Genomic DNA, 22,137 nt, shown 5'->3' with positions numbered 1-22,137 from the left:
AGGTCACTTTAGTATTTCATGCTGTCTTAGAGATGAAATGCTGAAAGTGCTCATTGTCTGCAGTCCTCTTGACACTTGTATTTTGACCGGTAGACACATGCGGCACAGTAAAAATAACCACCAACCTTTGTGACAACTGTCAGCACGCTGTGCATGCCCTGCAGCACCCATAGGCTCTGTAGCTAATGGTGGTCCTGGGGCCAGACCCAGCAGGGAAAACATCTCTGCCTCGTGCCAAGCTGTGGAGGACATGAGATTGTTAGAGCAGTGGTCATACAGCATGACTGGCAGCTGTTTCTGCTTTTAGCTGGAGTTTCTCGTGTTGCCCGGGATAGGGAATGCAGTGGCAATCCAAAGGCGAGTGGTGGTGGAAACCCAGTGGATTAGTTTGGACCAAATTACACAGTTGAGAAGAGTTTTCAAAGCTGTCTCTTTCTTTCCAGGTTCTTCTGTGATACCAGAAGAAGGTGTTGCCCCCAGATCATGGCCTGGGAACAATGTGAACAGCTCTGTTCTTTATGCTGGTACCTGAGAGCAATTGCTAGAAGTGACTTGGCTCTTCCCTGTGTTTCATGTGTGTGTGCTGAGTGGTTTCCAAAGGAACTTTCTGAGCATTGAAGCAAATGGGGAAACTGGCTGTGAAGCAGTTGCTGCAGTAAGTGAAACTTAAAAGCAGCTTTTGCTTTCTGTGCAAGATAGGGTGTTTTCCAGGCATTTTTTTGTGCCTTATGTGATGTTTCTTCAAAGAAATGTTATCATTTGTGCATTTTTACAGTAAATAGTTCTTGAAAAATTGAGCAATGCAAATGGACACAGCATTTTGCTATTTAATAATTACCTGAATACAGGTTCTTTGTTTTTTGGAAGAAGCCAAGCTTTTTTCCTCCTCCTAAATTAAGAGAAATGCACCAAAGTGTGTCAGGGAGAGAGCCTTACCCAGGAGGGAGTTAGTGCAGTGCTGGGGGAAGTGGGACTTTGTTTCTGAAGCAATAGCAGCAGTATAGATTTTCTCAATGGTGTTTGTGCCTTACCACCTGCTACCTCACCAACCTTCTCATTTGTTGCTTCAAGACCTCAGTGCCCAGGCTGAGTAACTTCCTGGTGTAACCATTTGCAGATACAAACTTTTGAAGTTATACCCAGGAGTGCTCTGATGTCTCATTATTAAGCTCTGTGCTTTTTGATTTGTAGTGCCCACCTGCCAGCTTCAGAGCCAGCAGTCCATACCATGTGCCCAAGGCAAGCCTGATGCTTTTGCACAACGTCCAAAATTGTCAGCTGGGACCAGAGAGACTAATAGGAAAACTTAAAGTTTTTAAGTCTGCAGACAACCAGCTCAACAGCTCCTCTGGAAGGTGAGTACAGACAACCTTTCTGTCACAGCAAACGTATTTAATCTGAAACATCAATTGCTGGCAGCCAGAAAGTGACAAACTGGGTTGCTGTTGTCCTTGGGGTCGTTGTTCCCACCTTCCATCTCTTGCAGAGCATCCAGACGACGCAGCAGGGAACTGCTTGCCTGCACTCAGCAATGTGCTGTTGAATCACTGGGCCACAAAGCAAGTGCATGCGAGGGAGCGTGGCTGCCTTTCCTACTGGTTTGAGCATTCACATGGGAGTTTGAGAGTCTGGACTCTGCTCCCAGGACTGTTTATGCATTTTACGTGGAACAGTCACCGGGTAACATATAATCCCCAATCAAAGCCCTCAGGGGGTTCAGGCAAAGCAACGCCCAGTTTCTGGATCCTGATCAGAGTTAGGTGTGAAATGGGCTGAGCTGCTTGGCCCTGTCAAGACTGGGGCAGTTCTGGGCATGCATGAAGGTGGAACTCTAGATAGCTGAAGAAGTTGGGAGTATTAAAAAAAAAAAGCTGGCGATTGAAAGGAACAGACAGTGGGAAGAGTCTGGGAGCTGCAGCAGGCTGTATATGTAGGCATTTCAAAGTGCAGATCTAGGATAAAGACTCATGTGCTCCAATGATGAAGCCCTCTTACAGGGAAACAATTGTTCTCACAGATTTCTGAAGTAGAAACTTATTTACATAACCATTTTTTTTAATGTCCTATCCTAGTCACTGCATTTGCTTGGATTTCTTTCCACTAGGCTGCATGTGCTGAGCTGCACAATGGTGGCTGCCATATGAATAGCTTGTTATTCTTACCAAGCGTGACAACTGCTGTAGCAAAATCAAGAGCAACCTGCTCTAATGTAAACTGATTTCAGATTGCCCCTGGCAGTCCCAGCTACCTCATCTAACCTCTTTTTTTGCAAGTTTTTTTTCTTCCGTTTTTTTTTTTTTTTTTTTTTTTTTTCCCTTCTCCCCACTGAAGACACACCCAGTGCTTTCTTGTAAGGTGTTTTATCACACTGGCTTTTCCACCAGCATCCACAACACACAGAGAAGCTTCTCTGGTATTGCCCTTGATGTCCAAAGCCACTTGGATTCTCCAGCAGATGCAGAATGTAGCTGCCAGCTGTCTCCTGGGGAGAGCTCTGCAGCAGTACTGGTTGTACCCAAGAATACCTAGCTGCAGAGCACCATAGATGTGGGCTCTTGAGACTGTTGCATCTTTGATGCCCACCTGTGTTTGGAACACATAGGGCTCAATAAGTTCAAACAAAGGCTTATTCAGAGGGATGGCCGTGTCAGGTGGGAAGCAGTTGTTTTGCTAAGAGTGTGGGCAGTGAGAGGTAGGCTGGGGGCAGGGGGTATTGTGGAAGAAGCAGTCTGATTTGACAATCATAGCTGCCAGATTGGTGTGTATGATGGGTGTGATATAAATTGCTACCTATAAATGAATACCACAACAGCATTTTAATGAAGTGTTTTCTAGTAGCGCTTGTCCAGGCTGGTTGTGTTATGCTAAGGCTGGAGAGGTATCTCCAAGCAAACTTCTTGGCTAAACTTTCCTAAACATGGTCTCACCCAAGATCCAACTATAATTTGTTTAGATAAGAGGTTTTGCTTGTTTGTTTCTGGACATGCTTTCAAATACATATGGGTTTTTACTTTTATTTATTTATTTTTTGCTTTTTGGTCCGGGTTTTGTTTGGTATCACAGACTAACTGGTGCAGAGATTAGGGCTAAATCTGTTGCTTTTCCTGGGCATTCATTGTGGTTCTGACAACAAGTCCCTGGGTCAGCTGCGGTTTTTCAAGGGACATCTGGGGCTGTGACTCACTGTGATGACCTGTGTCTCTGCCGAGCCTGGGAGGTAAAAATACCCTTGCACACCAGTGTCTTTTGGGGAGTTCTCTGTCCTTAGCTTCTCCTGGTGTGCTGGCACACCTGGCACTGCAACCCATGCTGCTGGAAGGCACAGCTTTGTGGATCCACACCCCACATTTGCAGTGTGATGCTGGGTCTTCGCAGAAACGGTTTCTCATGGTAGCTAGCAGATTTTTTGAGCCTTTGGCAGCCTGCATTGCTGCATATAAATGTGCGTGTATATATGGTAAGATGCAGATACTGAAGTTGTGTTGCATTTGGAGGCCATATGTTATACACTCCTTCTACAACATTTCAGGCCTAAACAATTGTTTTATTAGAAGGTCTCACAACATGTCCAGTTGCCACCACAAGGATGTATGAGAGCTGCATAAATCCAAAGTAAAGCCCAGAAATAGTCTTTCTCATGCTGCCTCTGAAGTGAGGAGGTTTTGACATTAAAGACAGACCTCTTTTTTTACTCAGAGAGAGAAAGTTTAGTTCTTTGATCTTCAAAGATAAAATCTCAGAACTGAAGTCTCTTGACTGTCTGGACTTGTGATGTATGCACTGAATTCATTCATATAACAAATAAATAATAACTGGCAGGTGATGCTGTGGAGATAACAGCTTCATTCTTTTCGAGGGATCTAACTAACTCCAGCCAGGTCTCCTGGATCAACAACTGTTTAAAAAAAAAAAAATTAAAAAATAATCAAATAATTTTCGTTGGAAAGAGCATCTGGAGGGCTGCAGCCAACCTCCTCAAGCAGGGCTAACTTCAGCACGAGCCTAGGCTACTTAGGGCTTTGTTGTTAAATGTTGGAAGTTTCCATGGGTGGAGATTTTACAGACCTCTTTGGGCACCCATTCCATTTCATGCCAGCTTTCATTTTGAAACATTTCTCCAGTTATATTCAATGGAATTTCTCCTGCTTCAGCTTGCGGTCATTGCCCTTGTACTGTGCACTGCTGATGAGCATCTGGTTCCGTTATCTCCTGTGCAGCGAGGGTGCAATTGGCCATCACCACTGCACAGCTCCCAGCTGACTCATGATGAGCATTTTGTCCACTGGGACCCCAGGTGCTTTTTTCAGTGAAGCTCCTTGCTAACCACTCAACTCCCATCCTCTGCTGTTGCACAGATTAATTCTGTATCGCGTGTAGATTTTGTCTTTCTCTTTGATATATTTGAGGAGATTTGTCAGGTTAGTCTGGTGAAGAACATGTGAATAGCTGTCCTGTCCTCCAGCAGAATGATCTACACCCTGAACGCAATGTCATGTGCAAACATGCAGAGCATGTGTTGCACCCTTTCATCCAGGATGCTAGTGAAGACAGGCTCTAGTGTTGTCCCTTGAAGAATGCCATTTCTTAATGCCAGTTAATTAAAAGTGTAGTTGTTGACCATTATTGCCTTTTGAGCTTCATGTGCTTTTTCCAGGCTTGCTGTGGACTATCCATCAAGTCTGTACCACCCCAGTTTGTTTTGGACAGGAGACAATGTTACAGGCTATGCTAAAACCAAAGTAAGAGACATCCACAGCATCCCTAACTTGTTCATCCAGCACGTCGTTTCAGCACAAAAGACAGCCATGTTGGCCAGGTACAGTTTGACCTTAATAAATCCTGCCTGTTCTGAGTCGCATTTGGAAATGACTTCCAAATGGATTTGCTTGGTAATATTCCCAGATAAAAAATGTACTGATACCTTAGTTTTTGCTAATGCTTAGGCTAATCTCTTTCAGAATAAGCCAGTTGATTACATGTGTGGAGTTTGTGACACCTACAGCATGAGCTTGATGTGCTGGTTGAGGGAATTTTTGGTAGGGAGCGGCTGAGCAGGTCAAATTCAGAAGCAACCTAAGCAGGACACGCCTACTACTCCTCTGTTGGGAGTCCGTTTCTTCCTAACCTGGCCACCAAGAGTGACCATCCTACTGTTGTTGCTATGGCTTTTGTGTTACCATAAGGCAGTTCTAAACGGAAGAAACAGGAAACAAGGAGGAACCAAATCAACAGGTGGTAGAGTATGGTATTGTCTGATCCTGGCACCCAACAGGGATTTGACTGGTTTTGAAAGAGGAAGAAATAAGAAAGAAGGGGTAAGGTTAGCTGTTTGGAGAGTTGGGTGCAGGCCTGATCATTTCTAGAGAGCATGAGTATTTCAGTCAACAGGAAGGGTCAGGCACTTGCCAAAATACACATTAGCACAATGGCCTATAGCAGGTTGAATTCACAGAAGACGGTTGAGTTTCACTAGGTATGACTCTGGCAAAGCCTTTTTCCTGCTCTGGCCCCACAGTTCGACCTGGTGACTTTCCAGCCATTTTCCTTCTTACTTTCTATCATCATATTTATCTAGCTATTGTACTTCAGGCCCTTGTGAACCAATCTGGTATGCCCTTGGGTGGCTTGAAGCTCTCTCCTTGCGACAGATAACAGCACTTGCTCCCAGCCAACGCGACACCTTTTGAAGTCTTCTGAATCACTCCTTTTGCATGGAAAACTCCTGGTAATGCTAGTCAGAACAGTGGAGGGCTGGCAGGAGTCAGTGGTGTGTTCACAACTTGAAAATTTTGGGCAGGTCAGATATGTCCCTGTGACTGGAACTAGAGCAGGGAATTGCAATTGAGGAAAGAGGCAGGAAGGTGCAGTGGTGGGAGGCAACGAGCCTGAGTGCATGAACATTTGGGCAGGCAGCACTGCACATGGCTTGCTAATTAGACAAAATATACGTAATCCTGTCATCTTTTACTGTACCCATATTAATGTGATTGAGCAGCTGAATTTCTGCCTCATTTGCAATCTTCTTACCTAGCGTATTAGAAAACTTTCAACAGTGACACACAGAAAAGCAAATAGGACATTGGTGTAGTGATAAGCCTGCTGTGCATGTGCAAGTCCATGTGCATCTCTGAAGGAGACAGTCTCAGGCATGTTTGGTAAGGTTTATATTGGTCTGCATGGCAGGCTGAGGTTTGAAGGTCTGAAGGTAAGTGTGTGTGTACCTGCATGCTGGAGTGCAGTCCCTCATGCGCTAATGAAATCTGACTTGCTGGGTCACCCTCCTGCTTCATTTGCAGTGACACAATATCATTTAAAGTTGTTTGCTTATTACAGAGATAATATCACAAGGTGTGGTGCCCTGATGGGAGCCTAGCAAGAAAGTAACACTCATTCACCCACCCACCTTTGGCAGATTGTCTGAGGGTCCCTCATTGGCTTCGTGACGGAAAGTGGTTGATTCACCTCCACCCAGCGGTAATTACGTGTTGCTGCCTACTGGAAGTTCCCATGTTTGGCATTGGACTGGTAAGTCTAGAACTCATTGCTGAGATTCACTGCAGAGTAAAACCATCACTCTTGGTACCTTTGTTTTATATTCAGCCTAGTAAGTTACTTAGTACATTATATCATTTACTTGTGAATTTTATATCATCATTAAAATGCTCCTAGGTGCTGTTACCCTGGTATATTTCACAGCAGCTATTTACATGCAGCCTTCCCATCAAGGGAAGCAGTTCTGGTAGCAAAAATTTTAATGATGTTCTTTCAGAACAGTGTCTTTTTTTTTTTTTTCTTTTTTCTTTTTTCTTTTACTGTAGCTCCTACTGCATACAGAACAGCTCCTTCCAGAAGGGCTTTGCCAGCCCCCAAAAGCTGATCATTTCAGCCCCTGAGATTTAAGACACAATTGCTCCCTTGTCAGTGCAGTTCTTACCAAAGTAGGCTGGCTTGGCAGGTCTCCACTTCTTCTTTGTTTAAGTTTATTTATTTTTATATCAGAAAGGTAGTAAAATTGACAAAAGAGGTTTATTCAGACTCTAACTGTACAATTTACCACACACACACAAAATAAAACATCCAGCTTACTTCATTTTAATTTATGGCATCAAAGCCAAGCTGTTAAAATACCAGAGTTAGTCCACTTCTCCCTGTCTTGACCTTTTGAAACGTTTTGTGCATCAATGTGCTATGCTGAGTATTCTGTTCCGCATCCCCCATCTTTTCAGGACATTGTTGCTATAAAGTGGGAAGACTTAACTGAAGCGAGCCCAAGCTCATAGGGTCCCAGTCCCCAGGATGTAGGGCTGTCCCTGGGACAGAGGTGTGGGACTCTAGGGCACCTTTTGCAGCTTGGCTGATGGGGCCTCTGTTGGGTGGAGTCCTCTGAATGGTTCAAGTGTCTCCTCACTCAGGTGCTGAGTCTCCTGTCACTATGGGGAGAAGTTCCCAAACAGCATCAGAACCCGCGTGAACTCTTTGGGGTCAGGCTTCCATTTGGCTGAGCCCTGTGTCCTGGGGCAGCCAGAGCTGCTGTGCTGAGTAGCCTGTTTCATGAAGCGAACGCTAAATCCAGAGACCTTACTCAACCAGAGGGTTCTCATTTATGTATTAGATTTAGTATCCAAATGATCCTATAAACACAGCTATGGAACAGGAGCTGCAATCTATTTAGCAAGGTCTGTTGCCATGTATGTTCATCAGTGAGTTGGGATCAGAGTGGGTGTAGGTCCTGGGGATGGATGACTGGAGTTAGCAAAGAAGAAAGAGGTGTGGGTGGATGGAGTAAGATTTCAAAAGAGAAGGTGAATTCACAACTGCACTTTTTCTAGCTGGTCTACAACAGTACTGCAGCTGCAATGATGTGTGGAGTCTGGAAAAGGGAATAAACTGTCTCCTAAAGCCCAGTTTAGTGGAGGGAATAGAACAGCAACTGCAATGCAGGTAGGAGGAATCAATTCACTCAGTATTATTTGTTAACATAGGAGCTTCCCTATCTCTATAGGCATTGTAATAGCAGTGTCGTCTGATACCGGCCTGCAATGGGCACGCTGCTGCTGAGGAGGTTCTCAGACAAGGTCAGCAACAGCCAGACCATATACTAAAATCCTTGCTATAAAAGCAGCTTTATTTCTGACCTGAGTGCTGGGACTGTGCAGCTTCCAGCCCCACGTGTGTCTTTTGGTGCCTGCTTTCCGATTGTGAGGCTCTGCTTCTCCCCTGGGCAGTACCCAGGCCAGAGCGTGCTCTGTGAAAGGGAATAAGTCAAGTTGCTACGCTCTACTGACAAGAGTCACTTAGCAGTGTCACATGGCAGGCTGGGATCCACAGGTTTGTCGAAGGGCCCATCATGTTCAGTGCTACTGAAAGCCAGTGGGATGGGCTGCCCGAATCCCTTTGGTTCTGATGTAACCTGTTTAGCTTTCTTCAGCCATGCTGCATGTGTCCACCACCAGCATTGCTGAGTGTCTGTGCCTGTGTGCTCTGAACTGCTTTCCTTAGAAACAGCTGAAGGACATTACCTCCTGCACTTGATGGGATGCACAGTCTCTGCTCAGCAGTGGGTGCAGCAGAAACCAGGCTTTGGGAGCTCTCATTTTGACTCTGGCACAGTCTGGTTTGAGTCTTGTGCGTGACAGCCCAGTTCTGCTGCTTGCCCTCCTTTGGGTGAAGTGACCCTGGTTCGGCGGGTCATACACCCACACCTCCAAGCTGTCCCAGAACTAAGTGGTGTGTCATCACCTTTGTGCTCCTCCCAGCTGAGCAGAAATTGGACTTCACCTCCCCTTCTTGTATCAGAATTGTCACTGTCAGCACACACTACATATATTTTTTTTAATTTGTACATTAGGAGGATTTTGCATCATAAAATGCTGTAATGTAATAGCCATGTAATTGATGACTGGAAGTACTCAGATCACTGGCTCTCAGTGCAGTAAATAGAAAGCAGCAAGGTTCTGCTGTTCATTTCCAAACAGGTGAGTGGGAACTCTGAGAGCAGGAGCGATTAGTGTATCTGCAGGTCTGGTTTCTCCTTTCCCTGAAGTGAAGGTGGGCGTTAGTCTGAGGTGTGCAACATCCACATCATGCCTGATCTGAGATTTGCCAGTGTGTGCTCATTGCTTTCTACTCTTTAGCAATCAAACAGAAACTTTTCAGCTGGTACCTACTGGGTGACAGACAAGGTTTGAGAAATAACCTTTCAGTCACTATTGCAATATTGTGAAAATGTTCTTAGGTGATAAGACAGCTGCATCATATGAGTAGAGCCCATTATCTCAGCACAACCTGTATTCCCCAGTATGCCTCATAGATTTTGTTACTAAAAATGTGCAGTAGTGCTCTGGGTGGTCATGTATAACCTGCATGAGAAATGTATCAGATGGACGCGAAACTTACATTAGAACCCGTTCTAGAACCTGTTAAGCTTAATCCTGTTTAAACAGCATTGGTGATAAAGGCCACACTGCTTGCTGTGGGAGCGGGATTGGATCATTAATGCCATATGATTAAAAAGGCCTTGTGTTGCCAGTACTGCGATTGCTCAGGACACAGCTGGCACTCTAGTTACTTTCTGAAGCTGTATTTAAGTTTCAGAATTTGTATTATTTGCCACGTAAGCCATTGTAAAAATTAATGTAGTGATATGTAACAGACAAAGGTATCTTCCCATTGAAGCACTGTTGAATCATTACACATTACCACCAAAGGAACAAACCAAGTTTTATCAACAACAGTTGGCAGTATTTCTATTACATGGCATTAACCAATAATTTCTGAAAAATGCCTGTTAATTATGGTATTCAGCCCTTGCAGGCAGTTCTATTTTACAAGTGCAATCCAGTATCCAGCCACCAGCTGAAGACTGTCGCCTTTCATTGTTGCCAGTCACAGAATCATAGGATGGCTTAGGTCGTAGGAGACCTTAAAGATCATCTAGTTCCAACCCACTCGGCATGGGCAGAGCTGCCACCCATCAGATCAGGCTGCCCAGGGCCCCATCCAGCTTGGCTTTGAATGCCTCCAGTGATGGCATATGCACAGCTTTTCCAGGCAGCCTGTGCCAGTGCCTCACCACAGAATCACAGAGTTATAGGGGTTGGAAAGTCCTCCAGAGATCATCAAGTCCAACCCCCTGCCAAAGCAGGTTCCCTACACCAGGTCACACAAGTAGGTGTCCAGGCTGGTCTTGAATATCTCCAGAGAAGGAGACTCCACAACCTCCCTGGGCAGCCTGTTCCAGTGCTCCGTCACCCTCACCGTAAAGAAGTTCTTGCGCACATTTGTGTGGAGCTTCCTATGCTGCAGTTTCTGGCCGTTTCCCCTCGTCCTGTCTCCACACACTACTGAAAAGAGTCTGGCCTTGCCACTCTGCCCCCCACACCTGAGTAAAGATTTTCTTCCTAACATCTAACCTAAATCTCCCCTCTTTTAGATTAAAACCATTCTCCTTTGCCCTGTCTGTCAGACCGTGTAAAATGTCAATCCCCCTCCTGCTTGTGAGCTCCCTTCTGGAAGGCCACAGTGAGCCTTTTCTTAAGGTAAGACCATTTCTTAACCTGATTCCTTTCTGAGGGAGTCACTGTTATCACTGTTGGATTTTTATTTTTGTTTTTGTTTTTGTTGGTTGTTTGGTTTTAATCCTGACACTGCCAAGTAACGTGCAGAAGAGATGCCTTACTCACCGCTACCTCTGGGCAGCTCGTCTGGCTGGCGCGCAGCCTGCCAGCTCGGGGCAGCTGCTGAGCTCCAATATGGCACAGCATTTGTGGCTGGGCTGTTGGGCAGCCAGCCTGGCTCCAGAGGCCGGGTGAGCTGCCATCCTCACCGCAGCCCTAACACCAGCAGCAAACTGCAGGACCTGGGGCATAGAGGTTGCACAGTGCTGTGTCTGCGCTGCAGCACCCAGTGCCATCAGCCCAGGCTTCTGAGCTGCGCTGTGTACCTCTTGAACACTGAACCCCCATGATACATAGAGCAATGGGGCTGGTGCGTTGCATGCTGCCGCAGCCATCTGCTGCTGCTCTTCAGCTGCTCTCTGGAGGTGTCTGCAGGGCTCCCAGTACATCTGGAAGACATCACATCATGCCATGAAGCTTTATCTTCTGGATACACAAACATGTCCTCGAATGCACAGAGCAGGAGCAGATAAGGATAAATCTTCTATAGGTAACCGTAACAGTGACTGAAAAAAGTGACATTTGTTTTGTACTTATCACTTTGTCTAGCAGTAATTATTATTGCTATTGTTAGTGCTTCAATTGCAGTATTACCTGAGGCTGCCTAGCTAGCCTGGGCTACATTGTATTTGGCACAAACACATCCAAACTCCTCCAAAAAACTCATCAGAACGCAAGTGACTTAGGATGGCAGAGAGTAGGGGTAAAACCAAATGGATACAATTAGCCTAGGCACAACTTAGTCATTCTCTTGGTATAATTATGAAATGGACAAAGGTAGCGCCAAATAACCTCAAATGCCCTCCTAGCTATAATTAATTATATTGCATAATAATAGTGTCAGTTTAAACATTGTTTAAAACCAATGCTTTGCTCAAAATTACAGCCACACTTAAGATCTTGCACAACAGACAAACACATAGCAGTGTCTTGACTTCCATTTTCTATTTCATTGTGTCATCGGTGCATAGGAAAAGCTCTTGACCAAAGAGCAGTCAGTGATACAGCGGTAAATAGAAGTGGGCAGATTCATCTGTCTGTGGTATATGAGGAGCAGGTAAATATTAGAAGTGCCCAGAGTAGAAGCAGGTACAAAGGGAGTGCCCTTTGCCTGCATTTACCCTTGACTACACCACTTAGAAGAGTTGCATAATTGATACAATTGAACCACATCAGGCTCTTACTTATAGACCATAATGAAATGGTTTTCAGCATTGAGGATCATGCTACATGGATGACTGCAATACATGCATCCAGGCAGAATAAATAAAACCATTTCCCTAAGGTATTATGTCTCTTCTCCCTCTCTGCTTGCACCAGGACTTAATTCTGAGAGCAGTTCTTCGGCGCAGCACTGGTGCAGAGCAGAGGGCCTTCCCTAACGCTGAGGGATCGCAGTTCCCATGCAGTACGTGAAGTGCTGTCAGATGGTGAAGTTTAGGGGGCGCACACACACACACACACACACACACACACACGCACCGCAGACTATGCAGCAAAGACCCCTGCATCATACTTAAGTTTTTCCTGTTTTCAAATACCTATTAACCTGTATGTGACAGAAATGTGGCTTGCCTGTAGGAAATACAGTGTCACAGGCAGCATTATTTGATAGCTGCTGTCAGTGATGGAAATAGGAGCGAGGCACAGGGTGGTTCCTGGATAAACAAAGAACACAGGGGAGCTTCCCCCCCTTTCCCCTCCCTCAGTCCCCAATAATCTGTAGCCGCATCATCCAGGGATGACTGTGGGCTACAACAGAAGCACGAGCATTGTGTGGCACTAAGAAAGAATTACCATAGAAGTTACATATATAGCGCTGTGCTATTATTTTCTCTCTTCTTTTTTTGTTGTTGTTGCTTTGACAGCAAAGCTATAACTCATTTAGAAGTATTCCTCTCGCTGGATGCTTTGCCCATTGTTACATGGTGTTCTACTACTCCTATTGCATCATTTGAACTTGGCCTTTACTTATGATGCTATATTGTTTTCTGTATACACTTTATAATTAGAACTACTAATTGCAAGCTTGCCTGTTGCCTTTAGTTGCTTTTCAAGAGCATTACTTGCAAAAAAATCATAGTTACGCAGTTCTTTTCAATTGTTCAGCAAGTATTTTCATAAGTAGAAGAGAAACCAGGACTATGTTTTTAACTTAGCAGTTTCTAAGCTTTAGCTGGTGTGCAGAAATACATGAACCACAAAATGGAGTCTTTTCAGAAGCTGTTGAAGTTCACCTCATCCTCCTTTTTCTTCTGAATAATAGGAAAAAAATACATCAGGTATGTTGAGGTTGTTCCCACTAGTTGTTACTTTTGACTTTAATTGGTGGTGTTTTTTTGACACGTAGAACTGCTGCCTAAGTGTCATATTGTCATCTTTGTGATACGTTTGGGAAACAGCACACAGAAAATATCCATGCAGTGTAATTGTTCTGCAAGAAAACTAGTAATTTCCATACACATGCTGCAAACTTAAACACAATGGTCCCATTTTATCATTTGTTATTTCAACTTTGACGATGATTCAGTGGTGTTATTCCGGTGAAAATTGGAGTACAGCAGTGAATCAGCTCACTGGCTCTGCTTCACGCTATCTAAAATGAGGATCCACCTACAGGTAAAGTACTATCACTCCACGAGTATCTCACGGACTGCAATCTGTCCTGGCTTGTCAGGTCTTCATCGGAAAAGGATTGCATGGGTTCAAAACCAAAGCACACGCTGACTGCCGCTTTAGTCAGTGGGAGCACTCGTGAGCAAGATGAGCTGGTTTTGGCTTTTCTAATGACAAATCACTCCAATACTGGAGCGTAGGGTTACTTTTTTTTTAATTGCTGATGCTTTCGTTACCCGTGGCTGCCACGGATGGAGAGAACAGCACCTCCACTGCTTTTCGCCGCTTCCCCAGGAGGGCTGCAGGGTGTAGGGCAGTGCTGCGCTGGGAGCGGAGGAGCTGGGCGGCAGTGATGCTCTCCTGGCACCACGCAGTGCTGGCGGTGGCTGCAGGGAGACACCTCCCACTGTGTTTGTGCAGCATTGGTGGTTAGATCTGCTGCTACAGCTGTTTCGTTGGCAGCTACCAGCTCAGCTTCACTATTACGCTCAGTGGAAATAATGCTGGAAAGCGTATGTAGGTGAACTCAGCATGTTCTTTCAGTGTGAGCATGTCACGATTTACTAACCAGCCTCTATTCAAACTGCTGAGTAACTTCCCTCTTCCTTATGTCGTTCCAGTTGGTTCCTTTCCCAGAGTTGGTCTTAAAGGACATCCCGCAGAAATCTGCTCTCAGCCAGTGCCTGCAGATGTAGCCCTCTCCCACTTGCACGAATGCTGTGCACTTACATCTCCTGGACCCTGTTAATGGATAGATTACTGGACAGAGCCCAGCTGTGTGATGGTGCTGGCACACTCAGCAGGAAGCAGCAGTTCTTGCTTTGAGCATCAGCCATCACAGAGGACCTGAGCAATGAACTGAGCGTGTAGATTTATTTGCAGGGTGAGGGATGATTAAGGTGAGACACCTTTGACACGCTGATGGACTGGGTGAAGGGACTTTGCTGGATACCTTATGACTGTCCATGGGATACAGCTGGAAAAGGTCTTTTGTTTCCACCACATGGTAAGAGCATCACCTCAGGAGTGTCCCTGCTGCTGCCCACGCCCAGCAAAGCCTCGGGCCCAGCTTGGCTCAGAGCTCTGCTCCCAAACTCACAGTGCAAGCAGTCTCACACAGACTGCAGTCCTCAGTGTGACATCAGCACCGATGGCACTGCTGGCCACCATAGATTAGGTATGAGATTTTTCACCCTGTCTTCAATCCAGGTGACAGCAGGTGAAGGCTGACAGCGCCTGCTGCTGTTCAGATGGAAGGAGGTGATGGTGCCAGGCTGCAGGGGCAGCTGGGTGACACCACATAAAGAGCAGCAAGTTGCCGGCCATCCCAGCAGAGGGGGGAGGGAGGCCATGACCTGTTGCTCCCCACTGCAGGCACAGCCTTGGTGGCAAAGTTTGGCTGCAGTAGATGAGAGATAAGCCCTGTGTGTAATCACACCACACAGCCTCCAGGAGAGAAGCAAAGGCTCCATTCTGCTGTGGCACTCAGCCCTTACCTGCACAGTTGTCACTGTCAAGGAGACACCAGGTGAACTTAAGAAAAGTGAAACATCGTGAGAAAAAATGGGGAATGAACCAGAGAGACAGAATCTTACAATAACACCAATGTAAACACAGACCTAGTTTTTATCTTGTGCAGAGAGATTGTTTTTGAGAACAAATGCAGAGTGAAATGAATTCATAAACTTCTGTACCAGGTGCAATCATTAGTCAGTAAATGAATTACACATAATTATCTGCTTTGTATTTAATTCACATGGCTTCCAGTTTCTTACTCTTCGTACAGTGAAACTCTCTATCTCTCTCACACAAACACACTCTCCATGGGCAAGGAGGTTTTGGAGGACTGCCATCATCCTGACTCATGAATCAGACTCCATGATTTGAATGATATTTATCTAAGCCTGCAAACAAAGAAGATGGCTATGTGTCCAATGAGAGAATAATTATTGTTATTATGTTTATAGAGCAACAAAGTTGGGAGTTAGGACCCCGGGGGAAAGGTGGCAGGAAGGGCGAGCTGGGCAGAGGCAGGAGGAGGCTGTAGGCAGGGTTTCAGTGCAGGGATGTGCCAGGGCCTTAGCAGAGCTCCCCACTTCTGAGTCACCTTTGCCAGGCATCGCTCAGTGGCCATGGCAGGCAGTGAGGTGATGCTTGCTTCCGTGGGATGCTGCCAGGGCTTTGGCAGCGGCTGAAAGCTTGGGGTTGGCTCAGAGCACCCCAGGCAGGTCCATCACCAAGGGGACAGAGGACAGGGATGTGCCTGTGTGGCACATCCAGAAAGGGAAAGAAACTTATAACAGGGAAAAGCTTCCTTTGCACGTAGCGCAGCTGCTGCCTCAGCAGATGGCTGAGACACAAAAATGTCCCTCGGCATGGCAGTGGGCTCACCTTGCTTTGTGACTTCAGTGCACGCGTGGGAGAGGAGCGCTGCTCACTGCATGGGAGAGCTCTGGATGCTGTGACAGTGGCAGTGCCACATGGGAGCCAGGTCAGTGCTCTGTGCACCTAAGGCAGTGCTGGAGGAGACTGCCTGTTGGGGCCATCTGTGGCAGGCAGTAAGCTTGGGAGAACAGGTAACTTGAATCCCGTATTTCTAAAGCGCCACTAAAGCTTCATCTCGCCCTGTGACACCCCTGAGGTTACAGGGACCCACCTCTGCCAGGAAGGGCATCTGATGTGCGTGCGCCTGCACAAAGCTCACTCCGCTCTGCCGGGCCCATGGAGCAAGCCTGGTCCCACCTGTGTTCACAGCTGATCACAGGTGATGGTGACTGGGGGCTCTCCTTTGGCTTGGCACCACCAAGCAGCCCCTGCCCAGCACAGCCATGGCTCTTTCTGCAGAGCCCAGAGATAAATACCAGACTGAAAGTGCCTTGGTTTGTGATTAAGTGCCAGCTGTCATAAAGGCATGTGGCCCTTCTGTTGACAGAATCAGAAATCTACCATTTACCTCCATTAACTCAGCTTCAGATGGTAAAGCTGGAGTCACCTTGCAGCCATCTCTAATCCCCTTTAGGTTACAACACGCAGGGAGACAGCAGCACAGACAGCCAGGTGAGGACACCCAGCAATGCAGCAAATGTAGAACAAATTCCACATGGGGAACAAACCATCCTGTTCTTGTTCTGCTAAGATTGGTGTGAAATGCTTCCAAATTTTGCCCCGGTTATTGAGGAGGGGATGAAACCAATAACTACTTGATAATCAGTGCTGCAAAAAATGCCACTAAAAATGGAAACTAAATAACTTGATGCTACTCCAATCAAACCACTTGTGGAAACAAGTTTCATCTTGCTAGATGTATTAACTGATGAATAAATTCATGTTAATATCCCAGGAAGAAACACAGAAAGGCTTTGACCAATGAAGTACTGGTAGTGCAATGGTGCGAAATGATCCTCTGGATCACAGAGCGTTCCTTGGGGGACATGTCTTGCAAGCGCTGGCTTTTTTAAACTGCAGTAAATCTTCCTTACTTAATTCCCTTTTCAGAATAACTTAAATTTTCTGGAGTAGGTTGATAGAAAATATCTGTGTGGTAACATTAACAGCCCAGAGGGGGGGAAAAAAAAAGTTTTTATAGGAGAGCAATCAAAATATTGCTGAGACAGGACTGGCCACGAGGGGAGAAACAGTGGTTTCTGGACTTTTGGTAAAGCCCAGGAGTCCTGTGCCAGGACTTCCTCCATCTTGCAGAACTGCTGCGTGGCCCTGGGAACGGCTCCCAAAATATGTTTGTTTATCAGTTGGCCTAGTAAAAATATTACTGCTCCCCACACATTTTGTCTACAAAGCATCTGAATGTCCTTGAGTGGAGGAGGTGAAGGAGGAGGAGAAATAGCCCAGCACTGGTCTCCATAAATAATACTGCATAGGCAGAAGTTCCTGCATCTCTCACCCTCTCTCACTGATGCACAAAGGCTTTATATTATTGTTAGAAGGAAAACATCAGGCAATACCCAGCCTGAGATGGCAAGCAATCCCCTGCTTACGGTCTCAGAGAAATAATGCCATGAAGCACGAGATCAACAACGCCACCAATACTTCTCTCTGAGCGGGTTGACAGAAAGCAGCAGTGTGAGGCCATAAACTGCTGCTTTGTCATGGATCACTGCATCCAGCACACCTGCTCCTGCGCACCTTGGGGCTGTTGCTGGACATAATATGCCTTCAACTTTCTTAACATTGCAACACAGATGGCAGCTGGCTTTGTACATCCGAACAGTCATACTGTCACATGCACCACAAGACCACAGAGCAGCCATGTTCCTCACTGTCAAACCCAAGGAGGTTTCTGAAAGACGTCACTCTGCGGTTCCTGCTCTGATGGCAGAGCGCAGCCGTGGGGCCAGCAGTGGCCTAAACATTGCACAGCGTGGGCACAGCAAGCTCAGGGCTGCCTGTAGCTGCCTGCAGAGATGCACTTTTTCAGCATGCTATGTGCACTGACCATCAGGTCTCCTCTCTGTGAGTACTGTCTATTATGGATCACTAAGGAAATATACGTTTCAAATTCCTAGAGGAATTTTTCCCAATTCACAAGCTGTTCAATGTTAACAAAGTTATACATTGGAGTCAGTGACAAAAAAGCACAGGTTCAGCAGCAGAGATGTGAGATAAGCCCTACAGCTGCTGGACTTGTTGAGTTACTCCAGTGAAGCCAAACAAGTAATTTACAGAGTATTTTAATAGTCTGTGCTTGTGGGGATTGTTCTAATTTTTCATGAAGATACTGAAGTAATTTACAATAGGAATACTGTTTACCAGCCCTGGGAAGGTTGCATCGCAGAGCCATGTGTGCTTTGGATGGCTTAGAAGGGGATGGGGCAAAGGAGTGGAAAGAACCACATCCTCCTCTTGATCACAAATCACTCATGTTTGTACCTGAAAGACCATAAATGTGTCTGTTTGCAGTGTCCTGGCACGCAGCCTGGGAACTTCCATTAAAAGATGTAGCTCCACTGCACTGCAACTCCCAGTGCCAGACGTGGCATCTTCAGCATGCAGAGAAAAGCTTTGACATCGTGACTATGGCAAAAGAAAAAGCCTGATTAATCTGGCAGTAGAGTTCACCATTGCTGTCCCATAGGGCTGCCGGGTATTTCTCCTCTGAAGTTTCAGCACACCCTGGCTCCCAGCTGTTACATTATTCCATTTTGTCCTGTTGCAGCAGCCTCGCTTTAGGATAAATACGTGAATTTGTGTTTTGGTGATGTGAGGCAATCTAACCCTGACCTTGTGTGGTGCTTCACACAGACATAACGCATCCTCTGAAGCCAGGGGGAGCATGACTCTAACAGCTAATGGCAGGGCAGGTCATGTCCTCCATGTCCCAGGCACAGGAGGCACCTGCTTGCTCACAGCCCGACCTTCCCAACCTCCTGTCTGCAGTGAAGGAGTCAGGAGCTGGGCTCCCACAGCACCTCTGTGGTGGGACCGGGCTCTCTGAGGTCATACAATGTCCCCCAGCACCACTCATGGGCACAGCTGTAAAATCCAAGCTTTTCTAAAGAACCCACTCCTGCCCGTGCTTTTTGCCATTCCGTGCCAAAGGAATGCCAACTAAGCCCATTTACAATTGTTTTGCTTGACATATGGGTCCCAGATACAGAGAAATTGCCAAAAGAAGTCCCTTTCTTTGGGTGTGGGTATGCACTGTTGAGCTTGGCTCTACAGGAGGGAAAGGACAAAAGGACAGCCAAAGAGGAGAAAAGCTGGGCTGGAAGGGAGAGGCAGAGGAGGATTTTGCGTGCGCCTGGGAAGGAAACAATGGGACAAGGGGAAGGAATTAAAAGAACCACATCCTTCTCTGCATCACACCCCTGCAGTTTGAGTTACGCTGGACCAACCCATAGCGCCTAACATCACTCCCCTGTGAGTGCTGTGGTAAGCTCTGTCCTGTCAGATGTGCCCATGCACCATGAGGGGAGCAGCACACATGGCACAGCAGATCAAGCCTCTCTCCTTCACAATGACATTCTAACATGTCTTCATTCTCACTAGCCTATCCCAATCTGGAACATAATTCAAAGCATGTTCCTTCCTCCCCTCCACTTCTGACTCCATGGCCAAGCCAGCCCTGACCCCACAGATGAGCTTTCCAAAGCTCTCAGCAGATCTTCCAGCTGGGATGTCCTTTTCACCCACTCCACTGCCCTGCAGCTCCTCTTAGGGAAGAGATACACAAGGAAGGGACAAAGACGAGGTGGTATTTTCTTGTACCCTCATTGCTCTCTCTTCTCAGCCTTGCCTGCTCCTCAAAGCTCAACACTGCTCATGAACTGCACGTCTAATTAATGACATTCATTACTTCTGTATTCCATAATACAGTCATACTATTTGTGATATTCACCTTTCTACACTATTTGTATATTCAAAGCATTTGCAACCATTTGCTGCTAAAAAACAGTTTTACCACTTCCAGAAGCAGTGCAAAGTAAGGGGGGGATGTCAACCCTGCCTTCCAAGTGGACCCATCAATATAGAGAGAACAACTAGGATTATCAGCAGCACCCTCAGCATTTGAGTGTCCACTATCAAGTCTTTTGTCCTGAACAATCCAGAAATAGGCCTCAATTTACCATTCCCTTCAATTAAAGGATATCTGAAAGCAAAAGGCTCCAACCCTCTTGTCATTTCTGTGTCCCTCCTTTGGACCTGCTCTAACAGCTATGTGTCTCCTGAGGCACATCACTCATCATAGATCTCCTGGACACTGAGCCACTGACCACAACTCCCCAGATGTGGCCATCCAGTCAATTCCTTTTCCACAAAACAGTCCATTCAAACCCCTGTCTCCAATACGGAGACAAGGACGTTATGTGGGCTGTGTCTCAAGCCTTACAGAAGTTCAGGAAGATGACATGAATCGCTGCTCCCCTTTTTGGAGAAAGAACTATACATGCTTCCAACTCCAGCCATTCTATGATTCTACGCCCAATTTTCCTGCCTCCAGAGATGCAGAGGAGTTCTATTCCTCACTTACGGCACCCACAAAATCCATGGATTGACATTTTAGGATAAGCCTAAGCCAAGCTGAAGCCACCATCCTGTCAGCTCTCAAAGTCCTACGGCTCTGAGGTCACACCTTAATAAATAGCACTGCTACTTCGAGAGCTTTTGTTGCTGAAAACAGGACCAGTACAAGGAGACAGGTTACACACTTGGAAGCATGTAGAGTCCTTCAGGATTTATTTGTTCACTCCAGAGAGAAAGTGAGTCATGAGAAACCTTAAGGTGGAGCGCTCAAAACAAGGAGTGTATAAATGATTAGCAAGGGAAGGTCAGCACCAGTCCTTCAAGTCTGAGCATGTCCCACTGTCGATGGTGCATAAATAATACCAGCTGGATGCTTGTGGCTGTAGGAGAACAGCTATCGCACTTCTAGTCCCTTACACGACTCTGGCTCTTATCATCCGTGAAGCTGATCTCAGTTTTCTTATAAAAATAAAGTGGTTGATAAATGGAATTCAATCAACAGATCTAGTTTAAAGACTAAACTGCATGCTTGACAAAAGCCAAGATTAAAAAATTCTAAAAAAGCTTTTACTACATGGAGATTCAAACACAGTGATGGGAGATGGACCTGAGTTCCACTTGCTCTCATGCAGCAGTACAATTAATCATCTTGTCAGATAAAATCCGATTGCAAAACCTCTATTAGCACATTGATGCAAATGAATGAAAAAATATTCTCTGTTTTCTTCAGACCACAGGCTGAATTTAGAGCATTTGCAGAGAAGAAAATGATCAGTCACCTTCTCCAATGAGCATAAATGATGGTGATTCACTCAGAAATATCTGACAAGGCCACTGGCTTCTTTTTTTTTTCCTAAGACAAACTCTTACATTACAGAGATGCTCTGTGGGATACACACAAACACCTGGATATGTTATCTCTAGATCCACTGATACAATGCGGTACTGGATGACGCAGCACCTAACTACTGAGTGCAACTGAAAGCTTGGAGGGGCTGGTTCTTTCACCACTAACACCGGTACATCACAATGGGGGAATCCTGGCCAGTTTTGTATTTTATTATCCAACTGTGACAAAATCTCTTATGGAGATAATGAGCACTTTTTCCACTGAGCTTTTCTTCAGATCCTCTCTATGAAGTTGCTAACCAAGGATTGAAGTTGGACAGGTGAGCTGCAACGTAGGGACTGGCCAAGTCCTGAGTGGTGCAGAGAAACAAAAACTTCTATGGAGTATAAAAGTACAAAACCACATACCTTTATTTGGTCTTATGCTAAAACACAGAGGTAATTTCACAGATATCTGCATCAGGTGCACAGCATCAGGTGAAAAAGTAGTATTGTTCACCTTATTTCTATTTAGAAATTCAAGAGCACAACCCTACCATAACCCAGCAGTTAGAAGTAATGCCAAGAAAAGCTGTCTATTTACAAACAACAGACAACATGGTCACCGGCCTGCCCATCCTCACGGAACTTCTCTTGTTCATTTTGCTTTCACTCATATTCTAAGACCCCTTGAGCCCTACATGCAAGTAGATACTTAGCTGAAAGTAAAGGATGTGACAAAGAGAAAAGAGACCGCAGAGATGCTAACTGAACCCAGCAGCCTGCGGGGGAACGAGGTGGACCCTGCACTGTGGGATGGAGACCACCAGCTTGAACAGGGTAGAAATGAGCATGGACGTGTTTGTGGCTCCTGTCCCAGCTGAGCAGGACAAGTGACAACTGCATGAAGCCAGTATAAAACTTGAATGCTGACCAGTATCTCCTCAGCCCTGCTTTGCCCCCAGGCAGAGGATGGCAGAACAGGGGACACTCCTGCTCTCCAACTCCTGAAACAGAGGACAGGAAGGATGTAGTT

General features: G+C 46.0%; 1 protein-coding gene and 1 long non-coding RNA gene across 10 annotated transcripts in view; one reads left to right on the top strand and one right to left on the bottom strand.

Moving 5' to 3' along the window:
- LOC109369756 (uncharacterized) overlaps nt 1-15,024 on the top strand; it is a 48,286-nt gene extending 33,262 nt beyond the window's left edge. For all 3 annotated transcript variants that reach the window (XR_014886020.1, XR_014886021.1, XR_014886019.1), the window contains 6 exons: nt 444-655; nt 1,192-1,355; nt 4,655-4,816; nt 6,334-6,525; nt 10,433-10,538; nt 13,913-15,024. This is a non-coding gene — a long non-coding RNA (uncharacterized LOC109369756). The remainder of the gene's footprint in view (nt 1-443; nt 656-1,191; nt 1,356-4,654; nt 4,817-6,333; nt 6,526-10,432; nt 10,539-13,912) is intronic.
- Nucleotides 6,779-22,137, bottom strand: part of LOC104912924 (uncharacterized) — a 149,283-nt gene continuing 133,924 nt past the window's right edge. For 5 of the 7 annotated variants that reach the window (XR_014886014.1, XR_014886015.1, XR_014886017.1 and 2 more), the window contains one exon: nt 17,965-18,323. The gene's annotated coding sequence lies outside the window, so the exon portion shown is untranslated. The other 2 variants (XR_014886016.1, XM_085234535.1) reach the window with 2 other exon arrangements.

Source organism: Meleagris gallopavo, chromosome 13, assembly GCF_905368555.1.
Source record: "Meleagris gallopavo chromosome 13, MGAL_WU_HG_1.1, whole genome shotgun sequence".
NCBI classification, from domain to species: Eukaryota; Metazoa; Chordata; class Aves; order Galliformes; family Phasianidae; genus Meleagris; species Meleagris gallopavo.
This window is presented reverse-complemented; position numbering and strand designations above follow the sequence as displayed.